This window comes from Salmo salar, chromosome ssa01 (assembly GCF_905237065.1).
Source record: "Salmo salar chromosome ssa01, Ssal_v3.1, whole genome shotgun sequence".
Taxonomy (NCBI): domain Eukaryota; kingdom Metazoa; phylum Chordata; class Actinopteri; order Salmoniformes; family Salmonidae; genus Salmo; species Salmo salar.
The window spans coordinates 94,007,768-94,013,767 of record NC_059442.1 but is presented as its reverse complement, the minus strand read 5'-3'; positions in this window follow the sequence as shown (position 1 = coordinate 94,013,767).

Sequence of the window (6,000 nt, the reverse complement as noted above, 5' to 3'; positions counted from 1 at the left end):
GCCAATTATGTGATGATCTGATCGCATTCTGTCCCATATCAACACTTTTTATACTTTTTGTGCCAGAGAGAATGACATAATAAAGTAATCAAGACGACTAGCTTGATTAAGCCTACGCCATGTATATCTCACTAGGTCAGGGTATTTAAGCCTCCATATATTCACTAATTTCAATATATCCATAATATATCCAGCTGTACCATGATATTTGCATTGCTACTAAGTTAACCTCCAATTGGTCCCCACTATTACACCTGCTAAAACTCCTCCTCATCCCGAGTTGGGTTGTCATCCCAATGCCCGCCAGACCGCCCCCGACCCCATGGACCCGAAGAGACGTGGACCCATCCTTCGAAAAGAGCACACAGTGTCACCCACAGAACAGAAGCAGATCAACCACCAAATGCATTTCCATTGCCCTCACCTCTAATTGTATTATAAATATAGCCATTAAAATAAATAAATAAATACTGTTTATCTTATTTTCTATAATTAGCAATTCATATTTGTAGTAATGTAGGCAGTTTACGCAAAGGATTTTGACCTCTAACCAGTCTCGCCATTACCAAAATGACATTAAAATTACAGTACTGTTGCCAAGGGATGAGCTGTACTGTAGGTGTACCTACCAAAAGAGTCCCCTCTTAGCCAACCATTGACTATTTACAGACCCAGTGTTCAAAAGTTTCAGGAGCTGTGCTCCATTTTAGTTTTTCACTTACTCATAGTTGTTTCTGGGGGGTATGAGGGGAGGGAAAGGTTGCTGCTTTCTGGTAGGTGTTTACCCAATGACTGTTAATAGTGTCTGGTTCTTCTGCTGTTCTAGCATTCAGGTCTCCACAGACCAGTACGTGGCCTTGGGCCTGAAAGTGACTAATCTCCCCGTCTAGAGTGGAGAAACTCTCTTCATTGAAGTAGGGTGATTCTAAGGGGGAATGTATGTGGCACAGTGGAATACGTTTTAATCGGTTAAGACACCCTCCTTGTTGATTTTTAACCAGATAAAGAATTATCCTGTTTTGACCAATTCGATTGAATGAGTTAGTTCAGATTCATACAGTGGTTCCTCCTTGAAAAGTTGCGTCATACTACAGCACACATTGCGGGCTGCAACAGCATTCTGTGGCATGTCATTTAACTGACAGACATTTTTTTCTGTTAATGCAAGTTAGTGCTAGTACGACCACCAGAGGGAATCTTTGAGAAGCATTCGATAGTCTTCCATATTGGCATTACCAGAGACAGGGAGAGCACGTGGGAGACCGGGGTTTAATTCCCCGATGGGGAGGATGGAGTAGGCAGTCCTTGTAAATAAGAACTTGTTCTTAACTGATTCCATATGTGTTATTTCATAGTTGTGATGTCTTCTCTATTATTCTACAATGTATAAAATAGTAAAAATAAAGAAGAATCCTGGAATGAGTAGGTTTGTCCAAATATGGCGTTGTACAACATGGCGGTCGGGAGTAGGCTGCAGTATAAGTGGATGGAGGATTCTAAATTAATATCTAAGGGGCATAACATTATTACACCCTAATTGTAGTGATACCCGAACTTTCAGTTGAGCGTCCTAGCTCTTTGCCTTCTCTACTTCTATACAGAAGTTGATTCTGTTGCTATGCAACCTCTTGCTAGCTAGTTAGCATAACAAATGACTAGTTAGACATTTTTCGACTTTGGGTGTGTTCTTAAATTCAATCTGGAGTGGCTGCACTCATACATTTTTGTCAGTTTGTAAATTCAGACTGTTTTGCTATAGTTCCAATTTGTCATTGGAACCAATCAAAATTATTAGTCATATAAAAACCTTGGGACCCAAATCCATGCTGAGTGCTCCAACTCCCCCTTGTGGTGGTCTGGAGCAATGGTACAATTATCTCCCTATAACCTAGTGGACAGCCAGTGGAAACATCACCTCTGCACCATGTTTCCTGTACTACTACAATTTCAATTTATTTCTGGAAGTCCGGGTTCCTGCTCTTTAGCCCAAAAGCAGACGACTTCAGTCCTTGTAAATTCCAACATGCAACGTAAAAAGATTTCATAAGAGTTTTTTATATTTTCTTTACCTTCAAAATCAGATAAACAATCACACATGAACTATTAAAATAGTATTTTTCAATTCACGTAAACTCTTATTATGCAAATGCAATTTGTTTATAATTTTAGATAACATTTGTTTAATGCCACTCGTCACTTAATGCCACTTAGTGTCAGGATGGTGGAGTTGTGCTCATCTTACCATGACATTTACATTTACATTTACATTTACGTCATTTAGCAGACGCTCTTATCCAGAGCGACTTACAAATTGGTGCATTCACCTTATGATATCCAGTGGAACAACCACTTTACAATAGTACATCTATATCTTTTTTTTTTTGGGGGGGGGGGGGGTAGAAGGATTACTATATCCTATCCCAGGTATTCCTTAAAGAGGTGGGGTTTCAGGTGTCTGACCCCCGCCTATCACATGCGAGCCTAGCAGACTCAGCATGTGTTTAATGAAATAGGGTGCAGGCCAGGCAGCAGGCTGTTAGCCAGCCTGCCAGTTTAGTGGAGTCTGCCACTAGCACAGTCAGTGTAGTCAGCTCAGCTATCCCCAATGAGACCGTGTCTGTGCCTTGACCTAGGTTGGGCAAAACTAAACATGGCGGTGTTCGCCTTAGCAATCTCACTAGAATAAAGACCTCCTCCATTCCTGCCATTATTGAAAGAGATCGTGATGCCTCACATCTCAAAATAGGGCTACTTAATGTTAGATCCCTCACTTCCAAGGCAGTTATAGTCAATGAACTAATCACTGATCATAATCTTGATGTGATTGGCCTGACTGAAACATGGCTTAAACCTGATGAATTTACTATGTTAAATGAGGCCTCACCTCCTGGTTACACTAGTGACCATATCCCCTGCACATCCCGCAAAGGCGGAGGTGTTGCTAACATTTATAATAGCAAATCTCAATTTACAAAAAAAACAGACGTTTTCGTCTTTTGAGCTTCAAGTCATGAAATCTATGCAGCCTACTCAATCACTTGTTATAGCTACTGTTTTCAGGCCTCCTGGGCCATATACAGCGTTCCTCACTGAGTTCCCTGAATTCCTATCGGACCTTGTAGTCATAGCGGATAATATTCACATTTTTGGTGACTTTAATATTCACATGGAAAAGTCCACAGACCCCCAAAAGGCTTTTGGAGCCATCATCGACTCAGTGGGTTTTATCCAACATGTCTCCGGACCTACTCACTGCCACAGTCATACTCTGGACCTAGTTTTGTCCCATGGAATAAATGTTGTGGATCTTAATGTTTTTCCTCATAATCCTGGACTATCGGACCATCATTTTATTACATTTGCAATTGCAACAAATAATCTGCTCAGACCCCAACCAAGGAGCATCAAAAGTCATGCTATAAATTCTCAGACAACCCAAAGATTTCTTGATGCCCTTCCAGACTCCCTCTGCCTACCCAAGGATGTCAGAGGACAAAAATCAGTTAACCCCCTAACTGAGGAACTCATTTTAACCTTGCGCAATACCCTAGATGCAGTTGCACCCCTAAAAACTAAAAACATTTGTCATAAGAAACTATTTCCCTAGTATACAGAAAATACCCGAGCTCTGAAGCAAGCTTCCAGAAAATTGGAACGGAAATGGCGCCACACCAAACTGGAAGTCTTCCGACTAGCTTGGAAAGACAGTACCATGCTGCTCGATCATCCTATTTTTCCAACCTAATTGAGGAAAATAAGAACAATCCGAAATTTATTTTTGATACTGTCGCAAAGCTAACTAAAAAGCGCATTCCTCAAGAGAGGGTGGCTTTCACTTCAGCAGTAATAAATTCATGAACTTCTTTGAGGAAAAGATCATGATCATTAGAAAGCAAATTATGGACTCCTCTTTAAATCTGCGTATTCCTCCAAAGCGCAGTTGTCCTGAGTGTGCACAACACTGCCATGACCTAGGATCAAGGGAGGCACTCAAGTGTTTTAGTACTATATCTCTTGACACAATGATGAAAATAATCATGGCCTCTAAACCTTCAAGATGCATACTGGACCCTATTCCAACTAAACTACTGAAAGAGCTGCTTTCTGTGCTTTGCCCTCCTATGTTGAACATAATAAACGGCTCTCTATCCACCGGATGTGTACCAAACTCACTAAAAGTGGCAGTAATAAAGCCTCTCTTGAAAAAGCCAAAACCTGACCCAGAAAATATAAAAAACTATCGGCCTATATAGAATCTCCCATTCCTCTCAATTTTTTATGATAAAGCTGTTGTGCTGCAACTCACTGCCTTCCTGAAGACAAACAATGTATACGAAATGCTTCAGTCCGGTTTTAGACCCCATCATAGCACTGATACTGCACTTGTGAAGGTGGAAAATGACCTTTTAATGGCGTCAGACCGAGGCTCTGCATCTGTCCTCGTGCTCCTAGACCTTAGTGCTGCTTTGATACCATCGATCACCACATTCTTTTGGAGAGATTAGAAACCCAAATTGGTCTACACGGACAAGTTCTGGCCTGGTTTAGATCTTATCTGTTGGAAAGATATCAGTTTGTCTCTGTGAATGGTTTGTCCTCTGACAAATCAACTGTACATTTCGGTATTCCTCAAGGTTCTGTTTTAGGACCACTATTGTTTTCACTATATATTTTACCTCTTGGGGATGTAATTCGAAAACATAATGTTAACTTTCACTGCTATGCGGATGACACACAGCTGTACATTTCAATGAAACATGGTGAAGCCCCAAAATTGCTCTTGCTGGAAGCCTGTGTTTCAGACATAAGGAAGTGGATGGCTGCAAACTTTCTACTTTTAAACTTGGACAAAACAGAGATGCAGTCACAACTTGTTCGGGCGGCGCTCGGCGGTCGGCATCGCCGGTCTTGTTCAGGCAGCGCTCGGCGGTCGGCATCGCCGGTCTTCTAGCCATCATCGATCCACTTTTCATTTTCCATTTCTTTTGTCTTGTCTTCTCACACACCTGATCTCAATTTCCCTCATTACATGTTGTGTATTTAACGCTCTGTTCCCCCCATATCTTTGAGCGGAATTGTTTATTGTAAGTGCATGTGCACGTTTTCTCTGGTGTGCGAAGGGTGTTGTACCCATTTGTTTGTGGTTCTGGTTACCGGTGGTTTTATGAATAAAACTGCTCCGTTGATTACTAAGTTTAGCTCTCCTGCGCCTGACTTCCCTGCCGCCAGTTACAACCTCCCTTACAGATGCTTGTTCTAGGTCCCAAGAAACAAAGAGATCTTCTGTTAAATCTGACAATTAATCTTGATGGTTGTACAGTCATCTCAAATACAACTGTGAAGGACCTTGGCGTTACTCTGGACCCTGATCTCTCTTTTGACGAACATATCAAGACTCTTTCAAGGACAGCTTTTTTCCATTTACTTAACATTGCAAAAATGATGCAGAAAAATGTATCCATGCTTTTATTACTTCTAGGTTAGACTACTGCAATGCTCTAGTTTGGCTACCCGGATAAAGCACAAAATAAACTTCAGTTAGTGCTAAATACGGCTGCTAGATTCCTGACTAGAACCACAAAATTTGATCATATTACTCCAGTGCTAGCATACCTACACTGGCTTCCTGTTAAGGCAAGGGCTGATTTCAAGGTTTTACTGCTAACCTACAAAGCATTACATGGCCTTGCTCCTACCTATCTTTCCGATTTGGTCCTGCCGTACATAGCTACACATACGCTATGGTCACAAGGCGCAATCCACTGGGATTCTCTGCCTCTACCCAATTACAGGGGCTGAGTCACTGGCTTACTGGTGCTCTTCCATGCCATCCCTTGGAGGGGTGCGTCACTTGAGTGGGTTGAGTCACTAATGTGGTCTTCCTGTCTGGGTTGGCACCCCCCCTTTGGTTGTGCCGTGGCGGAAATCTTTGTGGGCTATACTCGGACTTGTCTCAGGATGGTAGGTTGGTGGTTGAAGATATCCCTCTACTAGTGTGGG